At 52.6% G+C, this 8,836-nt stretch overlaps 1 non-coding gene across 1 annotated transcript; it reads left to right on the top strand.

Moving 5' to 3' along the window:
- The first annotated feature begins 2,699 nt into the window (after window positions 1-2,699).
- Window positions 2,700-2,772, top strand: TRNAN-GUU (transfer RNA asparagine (anticodon GUU)). Its single transcript has one exon. It is a non-coding gene; the product is annotated as a tRNA-Asn (tRNA).
- Window positions 2,773-8,836: the final 6,064 nt, after the last annotated feature.

Raw genomic sequence — 8,836 nt, 5'->3', positions numbered from 1 at the left:
TCCTGCTCCTAGCAGAGGAACAGGCTTGGATTTCAAACCACCCTCAGCCTCCTCCACTGCTGCCTCTGTCTCTGCAAGCAAAGGGCCTCAGAGCAGCCCTGACCCCAGAGCCCAAGGAACTCAGCCAGTCTGCTCCTCCCGACCGCCCTGGGCCAGAGCCTGAAGCCTGGTAGGGACCCACACCTGTATCCTGGTCTCTGGAGGCTCCCAAGGCATGGGAATTAGGTGGAAGGAGCTGAGGACCCTCCCTGGTCTACCTGCCTCCAGGGCACCAGGCTCTGCCTTCCTCTTAAAACACCCCCTTACCCCCCTAAGGCTGCTGCCACTGTGGATGCAGGGGGGTTTGCTGACCTGAGGCTCTTATCTCAGAGATGTGGTCTGTACCACACCTTGGACCTGCCTTTTACAGCTCTGGACTTTTGGGTTTAACTGAGGCCTCCACCCAGATACTCTTAGGCTCCCAGCATGAGTAAATATTACTATCTCATTGTGGAGACCAGAACAACCTGGAATCCACAAAATAAAATAACCCATAGGACACCCCAAGATGTGGCCTCCTGGCCTTTTCCAGACATGCTCTGTTCAGACCCACAGGAGAGAGCTGGGCCCCCTGGGGAGCCCTGTGCAACACCCTGGCCCCTGCACGGGTGGACAGAGGAGGCTGGGAGCCCAGGTGGCAGAGAGGATAGTATAGGAATAAGGAATAGACATGTTTAAAATTAAACCTGACCCCAGCATCAGGGGCCAGATTCTCTCTTATTTTAGGGGCCAATTTCTACCGTCCCCTCTCAAATGCAGGCAGCCCCACACCCGCTGCATCCACCTTCCCTGCCCCAGCCCTGAGATGCTTCTCTCCAGGGATTCCTCCCAGCATCCAGGAGACCCTGTTGCCATTCACAGTCCTACCGTCACTGTGGTTCTGTGGGCAAGTTGGTACTCAATGTATCCCCAGCCTTAGCTCAAGGCCTGGCTCAGCCAATGGTTGTCAGAAGAGTGGACAATACAGTCCCCACCTAACAGGGAGCAACACCACTTCCAAGGAAGGAAGAGAGGCAGGGGAAGTAACTGACCTTGATGGATTTCTAGGGGTATATGTCTAGCTTTAGGAGTGAGAAGCCCTGGATTCAAATCCTGCACAAGCCCTTCCCTTGCACTCAGGACACTTTTGTGGTGTGGATGGAATGGTGGGCCCTGATTCTAGGTGCCTTACATTATGATGGAGAGCAATGGGGTTGAGACAGGAGAAAGTGAAGAGAGGGGTTCCTGGAGCTGGAGCCCTGCCCTCTCCCCTCGTTGTCCAGGTCTCACTTTGGGACATTGTGGGCTGACCCATGTCCCTGACCCGTGCATCCATACTTCCGTGCACAGACTCCATCCCTGAACCTCAGTTTCAGGAGAATTCTGTGCTTCCTGGAGAGATCCTGAACTAGGAAATCTCCACGGCCAAGTGGCTTGTGGTCTGGGGTCTTGAGCCTCCCCATAAGTGTGGAAGGTCAAGGACACAAATCCTGGGCAGTTCTTTTAGGGTTGAGGGAGAGTTGCAGGACCAGGCTCCTCTATTCCTCATCTGGACTTCACAGATCTGGACCCACCAAGCCTGGGCTCTCAAGGGCCTCAGTTTACCCATCTGTAAAGTGGGGATAGTAGCAGCTCATGTCTCGAAGATTTGGTTGGGATCTTAAGTTACTTAATTTTTTGGTAAAGCATTTAGAACGGTGCCTCAAGACTCCTGCCTGAGTTTCTGGCCTGTCTGCCCACCCCAGGCCACCCCAGGCCACCCCAGCCACCTCCCTGAGCAGGGCAACTCTGGGCTGGTGGAAGCCCAGGTTTTCTCCCTGAGGCCCCTCCCAGTTCCCGGGGCCCCTCTTGCCTCCCCACCTCACACTCCTCCCCACCCCTTTGGGCAGGAACCTGAACAGTCTTGTCCTAGATTGGCAACCCCTAGCTCTGGATCCTAAGGGCTTGCTCCCACCAGGTGATCTGGCTGGACTCAGAGTCAGGGTTCAGCAAAATATTTCAAGGGCAGGAGGAATCCATGGGTCAGGCCTGCGTTCCATCACTCTGAGGAAAAGGCTGGGTTCCCACATCCCTGGCGTCACCTCAAGCTGGCGCACCCACCTCCCCTGGCCTCAGGATGGTGCGGGGACCCTGGCCTCAACAGGTGGGCCTCAGGCAGTGTCAAGGCCCAGAGAAAGACCGGATTCAACTCGGCGACCGGCACCATCCAGGATCTCAGACTAACTTTTGGGGTTGGGGTTGAGGGCAATGCGTGCAGCTGAAAACGTCCATGATCTGGAACAGACCCTGACATCTTCCTGAGCCAAGACGCGACTTTAACCTAGATATTCAGCAACCACATCTATGTGGGCCCCTTGTCATTTTCGGGCCGCGGGGCTGCGAGTCCCGGGATCAGCTCGGGCGCGTCAGCCCTGAGTTCTGTCCACGCTGCAGGGTTTCCGGCGGCTGCTGAGCCGCCGGCCGTTCGTCCGTCCGTTGGTCAGTGAGGCGCCTCACCCCCAACCCGGCACAGCTGCTCCTGGCCTGTAGACGCCGAGGATTCCAGGCAGTCTAGACCCACAGAATGCCCTGAGGGGACTCCATGTCCCCGCTGACCCCGGGACCTGCCCCACCCAGTCATTTGGGAATGGTCCACAGCCAGTCAAGTTTGAAAACTTGGCCATAGTCAACTGGCCACAGTTGCTTGGCTAGCTCAGTTGGTAGAGCATGAGACTGTTAATCTCAGGGTCGTGGGTTCGAGCCCCACGTTGGGTGGGCTTTTTGGCTTTTTGGCACCTATTGTGGATTCCGGTCCCACGTGGGTTGGTTTTCTGCTCCCAGCTGTCCACTCCCGACTAAAATGTGCCCTGTTGGAGGCACAGTGAGCTGAAACACACAAATTCCTACTCACGGAGGAATCCGGGCTGGGTTCTGCCCTCGGAGTTGTCTGCTCCTTGTAGCGGGTGGGGCTTCTCATGGCAGCTTCTAGACTCTCAGGACAAGGCAAGAACCAATGCTCTTTAAGGCCGAGAAGCGTTTTCCTCCTCGGGGAAAACTGTCCCCAATTAAAATACAAGAAAGTGTGAAAACCTGGGCTCCTCCAGGAATTTGACCCTCTTGTACCTAATCGAGAATCATACCCCTGGACCAACGAACCATTCCACCTAACCTCTTCCTCTCGCTCAGAGACACTGCTCCGTTGAGGGAGAATTTGATCCAGGTGTCTATCAGGTAGGTGTCGATCAAGTAGAGGAATATAGGGCTGTTTAGTAGTTCCAGTGTCTGTTTTGCCTCCCTCCCTCACGAGGCCCAGGAGTAGATACCCGCGATTGGTCCCGTGTGGGGCCGCTTGCGGGCGAGCTGTTCACCCTGGAACAGGGCTGCGAGTCTCCTGCCTCCATGTGTAATAGGAAAGCCGTGGTTTCAGGGGCCTCCCGAGAACGGAGAGCCGCAGCTGCGCGGTCTTCCTCTGGCTCCCGCCGCACGTGGAGCAGATAATCTAACCCTCGATCTGAAATCTGACAGCGGCTGCGAACCTTCGAACCCACAGAGTCGGATTCACAGGTGCGCAAGCTAACAACTGAGCTATCGGGGCAAGCTTCACATAAGTCACCTGTAGAAGGGCTGAGAGAAAAAAGAATGAAACTGTTGGGTGGCTCGTTGGTCTAGGGGTATGATTCTCGCCTTGGGTGTGAGAGGTCTCGGGTTCAAGTCCCCGACGAGGCCTACTCATTTCCCGAGTTCAAATCCTGGCAGCGCCCTCTCTTTTTCCTTTCAGCGTTTTCAGCGGAGGACGGAAGATCGACCAGTGGAGGCGTCAGGGAGATGCAGACGGCTTCCTCTGAGAGTGGGATCGGCGCGCAAAGGAGATGACTCCGGCAAACAGCGAAGGAAAGTTCATTATTGGTTGCTCTAGGAGTACACGTCTTATGGCTCGGGATGATCACTGCTCAAGTCGCAGGTGAGCCCTACTCTTACTTAAAGTTGCGTTTTAGTGGTGGGGAGAGGGAGGGGGAGAGAGAGAGACAGACTCCCGGGCTTCCGTGGGCAGAACTTCAGTGTTGGGTCCTGCGCTCGGCCCCGGGGCTTCCCAGACGAGAGAGCAAAGAAATGCGCCACGGATCCAGAGGGGTGGGGGAATGGTTGAACATCTGGGAAGGACATATCGACTGCAGAGCGTGCCCCAGAACCCGACCCCCGACTCCTGGACGCGGCTCTCGCTGTTCTGAGGGCAGCGGCCTCTTGCTGCCCAACAGGACCGGAGGAACCTCCTCCTCCTCCCCCTGGTGAGCTGGGAGGGGCATCGTGACCCGCCCAGGTGTGGGGTCTGGTTGGTGAGCTAACCCGCCTCCCTCTAGGGGGCCGCGTCCCGCCCCACCCCCCCCCCCCCCCCCGGGCCTGAGTGAGCCAGAGCCCCTGAATCAGCTGTTCCCCCCGCCCGCCCCAGGCCATCCTAGGACATCCGAGGCCAGGACCGTAGCTGGCCGGCTGATTCAGTCGGTAGAACAAAGCGACTCTCAAAGTCAGCCTCGCAGGTTGGAGGCCCCACGTGCTCGCTTTCTTGGTTTTGATCTCACCGTGGCGGGAGCTGGGAGCGGAGCCGGGAGAAGCGGGAGCAGCGAGGGGAGGCAGAGGCGGTGGTGGCCGTTTCCTCCGTGCATTCCGCAGGGGTTTGGTGAGCAATTACTGGGTACCAATACTTGGGGGTTCGACTTTTTCCAAAGCGAGCGTCCCGGCGATCGCGGCCCAAGGACCCTTCGCGCGCCCCCGCCGGCTCTTGAGCAGTCCGCCTGCCCCACGCGGCCAGGAGCTCCTCTCCGGCTTTGGCCTCGCGGGTCCCCAGCGCGCTCGCGGCTGAGAGGAGGCCAGCAAAGGGACCGAAGAGCGGCGCGGGGACTTAAGGCCTGCCGCCCTTCCTGGCCGGGGGCTCTTTGTCGTCCGAGCGCGGAGGAGAGGCGGCGGGGACCACCGCATTGGGGGGAGCGCAAGGTCTGCTGCCTACTTCGTCGGCACAGGGAGCGCTGGGTTTTCTCCCTGCCCATGGGTCCTGGAACTCTACACTTCCCGGTGGGTCTGAAATTGGAATCTCTTCTTCGAGCCACTTCATTGGCCTTGTCGGTCCCACCCCCGGGGTGTCACAGCGTCATAGGGGAGAGCCAAAGGATGCAGGTCAAGTGGCTCGTCGGTCTAGGGGTATGGTTCTTGCTTAGGTTGCGACAGGTCCTGCGTTCAAGTCCCGAATAAACCCTACTTTTTCCCCAGTTGCGTGTCTCAGCCCCACTCAATGCCACCCACTGTGGTTTAGAAAATTTCATTGAGGACGAGTAGCCAAAGCGTCTCCACGAGTCTCGCAACAATCTACTTTTGTCAGTCCAGATTCGAGGCACCAAAGACGGGAGAGGTCTTTCATTCCTCTGTGCATCAGGAGCCCCGTCTTCACCAGCTGGAGGCCTCTGAAACGTCAAGCCTGGGCCCACACTGCCCGGTCAGGAGGCCAAGGCATTAGCCTGGGGAGAAGCGATGGGTTGCTGGCGTTTGCAGCTGGCGTCCCGAGCCTGGCCCCCACCCCAAATCCAGTCGCTCTACCTGGCGTGGCCTGCTGTGTCTCTCCTCCTTCCCTGCCCGAGGTCAGTAGGAGTACCGTGGCCCTGGACCCCAGCGCCCGCCAGGAGCCGTGTCCCCTCTGCCCTGTTCTGCAGCTCAGGGGGCCGCCTTCGCGAGGTGCAAGAGGTGGACACCAGGAGCCCAGACACCAAGCACCAGGACCTGCTATCACGGGAAAGTTCAAAATCTAAGCACGTGAAGAACAATAGTGGGTGTGTTGTTGGTCTAAGGCTATTATCCCACGTGGTTACACCCCCACCCCATGTCCTGCCAGCTCAATAACGTCAAGCAACGGATACAGGACAACACACACCTTACCACTATCAGAGAATATCTCGGACCTGTGAGTAAGCCTAACAAAACATGTTCAAGAACTCTACAGGGGTGGACGTCTGTTGTGCAGAACCCTGAGGTGGGGATGGCTCCAGGCTCCAAATTCCTACAAAACAGTTGCTCAGTAGGAAGGCACCTTTCCTTAAAGTACCTGGGAGTGAGAGGAAATAGGGAGGGAGGTTAACTCCTCCAGCCTTTCCCACTTCCCCGGGCACACTGGCCCAGGAAAAGTCCCCCCCGCACCCCGCAACGTGGTGTCTCAAGTGCTTGCTGGCCGACGCCTTCAGCTTGTGCTGGAAAGAAGAGTGCCGTGGGGTGCCAAGAGAATTTGCCTCTCATAGAATCTTAAGGATGGTTACGCTGGAGAGGAGGAAGCAGAGAAATGGGTGGCAGAAGGTCTTCCTTTTTGTTTGGGATGGTGAGTTTGTGTGCCATGAACCAAGGATCATGAATAATCCAATGTTGGGAACTTGAGGACCAACTGGGGTGGGGGGAAATCAAGTAGAAAATTTAGTTTAAAGTGACCCATGACTGGTAAGTCCTTGAGCCCCTAGCAGAAGTAAACAATTTTCTGTAGAGAAATACACTTTTATTCTAGATCTCACAGGATTCCCCACACAAGGAAAATGGGCTACTCACAATGAAAAATAGCAAGGAAATGAGGCAGCATGAGCAACAACCAATGAAAAATAGACAATGGAAATGAAACTGGAAAGATTTCAGATGCTAAGATTATCAGACACAGACTATAATGCAACTATCTCTACCATGTATAAAGACATGAAAGACAATAATGAAAATATATTTGAGAACAGGAGCTCTGTAAAATGCTTCAGAAGAATGAAACAGGACTAAATTTTTCTAAAAATAAAAGTATGCAAAAAATGAAACAAAACTCAATAGATGTATTAACAGTTGGTTTAAAAAGATGAGAGAAATGGTAAACTAAAAATAGGTCAAAATAATACAAAAACAAAAAAACCCTAAAATATCCCATATTATTACAAATTAAGCAATACACTTCTAAAAATTCCATAGGTTAAGGAAGAAATTACAATGGGATTTAGAAAATACTTAGAAATAAATGATGATAAAAATATTACATACCAAAACCTTTAAGACATGGATAAAGCAGTAGTTAGAGGGAAATTGATAGCCTTAGATGTGTATAATAGAGAAGACAGGTTGAAAGCTAATGACAAGAAGTTAGAAAAAGTACAGCAAAAATAAACTCAGATAAATTAGAACAAGGGAAGAAATGATGAAGAGATGAATGTAATGAAGTTGAAAACAGGCATACAATAGAGATTAATGACAAATCTTGGAAGGCAGGTCTTGGAAAAAGCTAATGTTATTGATAAAACTGCAAAAACTGGTTAAGAAATAATGACAGAAGACACACATAACCTATATCAAGGAATGACTTTACACTTATTGCATAATTTAAGAAGATAATAAAAGCATATTCTAAACAACTTTGTAAAAATTTAGAAAAATATATATAATTTTTTTTTTTTTTTTTTTGCGGTACGTGGGCCTCTCACTGTTGTGGCCTCTCCCGTTGCGGGGCACAGGCTCCGGACGCGCAGGCCCAGTGGCCACGGCTCACGGGCCCAGCTGCTCTGCGGCACGTGGGACCTTCCCAGACCGGGGCATGAACTCGCGTCCCTTCATCAGCAGGCGGACTCTCAACCACTGCGCCACCAGGGAAGCCCTATTTTAAGATTTTATATTTATTTTCATGAGCAAGATTATGTGCTTTTAAATGTCTTTTTCATGCTGTCCATGGTTAGTTTGTTATCAGAATAGTGCTAGCCTCATAAAATGTGTTCAGAGGTTCCCTCTTCTATGCAAGATTTTGTGTGAGACTAAAATTTTATTTCTTGAATGTTTGTTAGCATGCTCCACTGATGCCATCTGGGTCAAGAACTTTCGTTGTAGGGTAATACTTGACTATTGATTCACTTTATTAGTTTTAAGATCATTTACCTTTTTATTCCAGTTTGATTCCATTAAGGCATGTTTTATATTTCAAAAAATTATATAGGGCTTCCCTGGTGGCGCAGTGGTTGAGAGTCTGCCTGCCGATGCAGGGGACACGGGTTCGTGCCCCGATCTGGGAAGATCCCACGTTCCACGGGGCGGCTGTGCCCGTGAGCCATGGCCGCTGAGCCTGTGCGTCCGGAGCCTGTGCTCCGCAGCGGGAGAGGCCACAACAGTGAGAGGCCCACGTACCGCAAACAAAAACAAAAACAAACTCTTAAAATATTAGCCAACCAAATCTTACGAGGTGTGAAAAGAATAATATGCCACGGCCAAGCTGAATTTATCCTAGGGAATGCAAGGTTGATTTGACATGAGAAAATTGGTAAATGTATTCAATAAATTCAGGGGAAAGTATCTGATACATTCCAACTTTCATTCATGATTTTTAAAATTCTTAGTAAATTAGCCAAAGAAGGTAATACCCATAACTTCTCAAATTATCTACAAAATACTGCAGCAAATTTCATATTTGTGGTGAAACCTTGAAAACATTCTCTCTGAGGTTAGAAATACAACAAGGATGCTGACATTCTCTACTTCTATTGAACATTTTATTGGAGACAGTGGGTCGCCACACATGTGGGGCTTCCCTGGTGGCGCAGTGGTTAAGAATCAGCCTGCCAATGCAAGGGACATAGGTGTGAACCCAGGTCCGGGAAGATCCTACATGCCGCGGAGCAACTAAGCCCATGCGCCACAACTACTGAGCCCGCGTGCCACAACTACTGAAGCCTGCGTGCCTAGAGCCTGTGCTCTGCAACAAAAGAAGCCACCGCAATAAGAAGCCACGCACCGCAACGAAGAGTAGCCCCCGCTCTCCGCAACTAGAGAAAGCCCGTGCGCAGTAACGAATACC

Source organism: Lipotes vexillifer, unplaced genomic scaffold, assembly GCF_000442215.2.
Source record: "Lipotes vexillifer unplaced genomic scaffold, Lipotes_vexillifer_v1.1 scaffold914, whole genome shotgun sequence".
Taxonomy (NCBI): domain Eukaryota; kingdom Metazoa; phylum Chordata; class Mammalia; order Artiodactyla; family Lipotidae; genus Lipotes; species Lipotes vexillifer.
The sequence above is the reverse complement of the archived record's forward strand: the minus strand, read 5'-3'. Positions and strand labels throughout refer to the sequence as shown.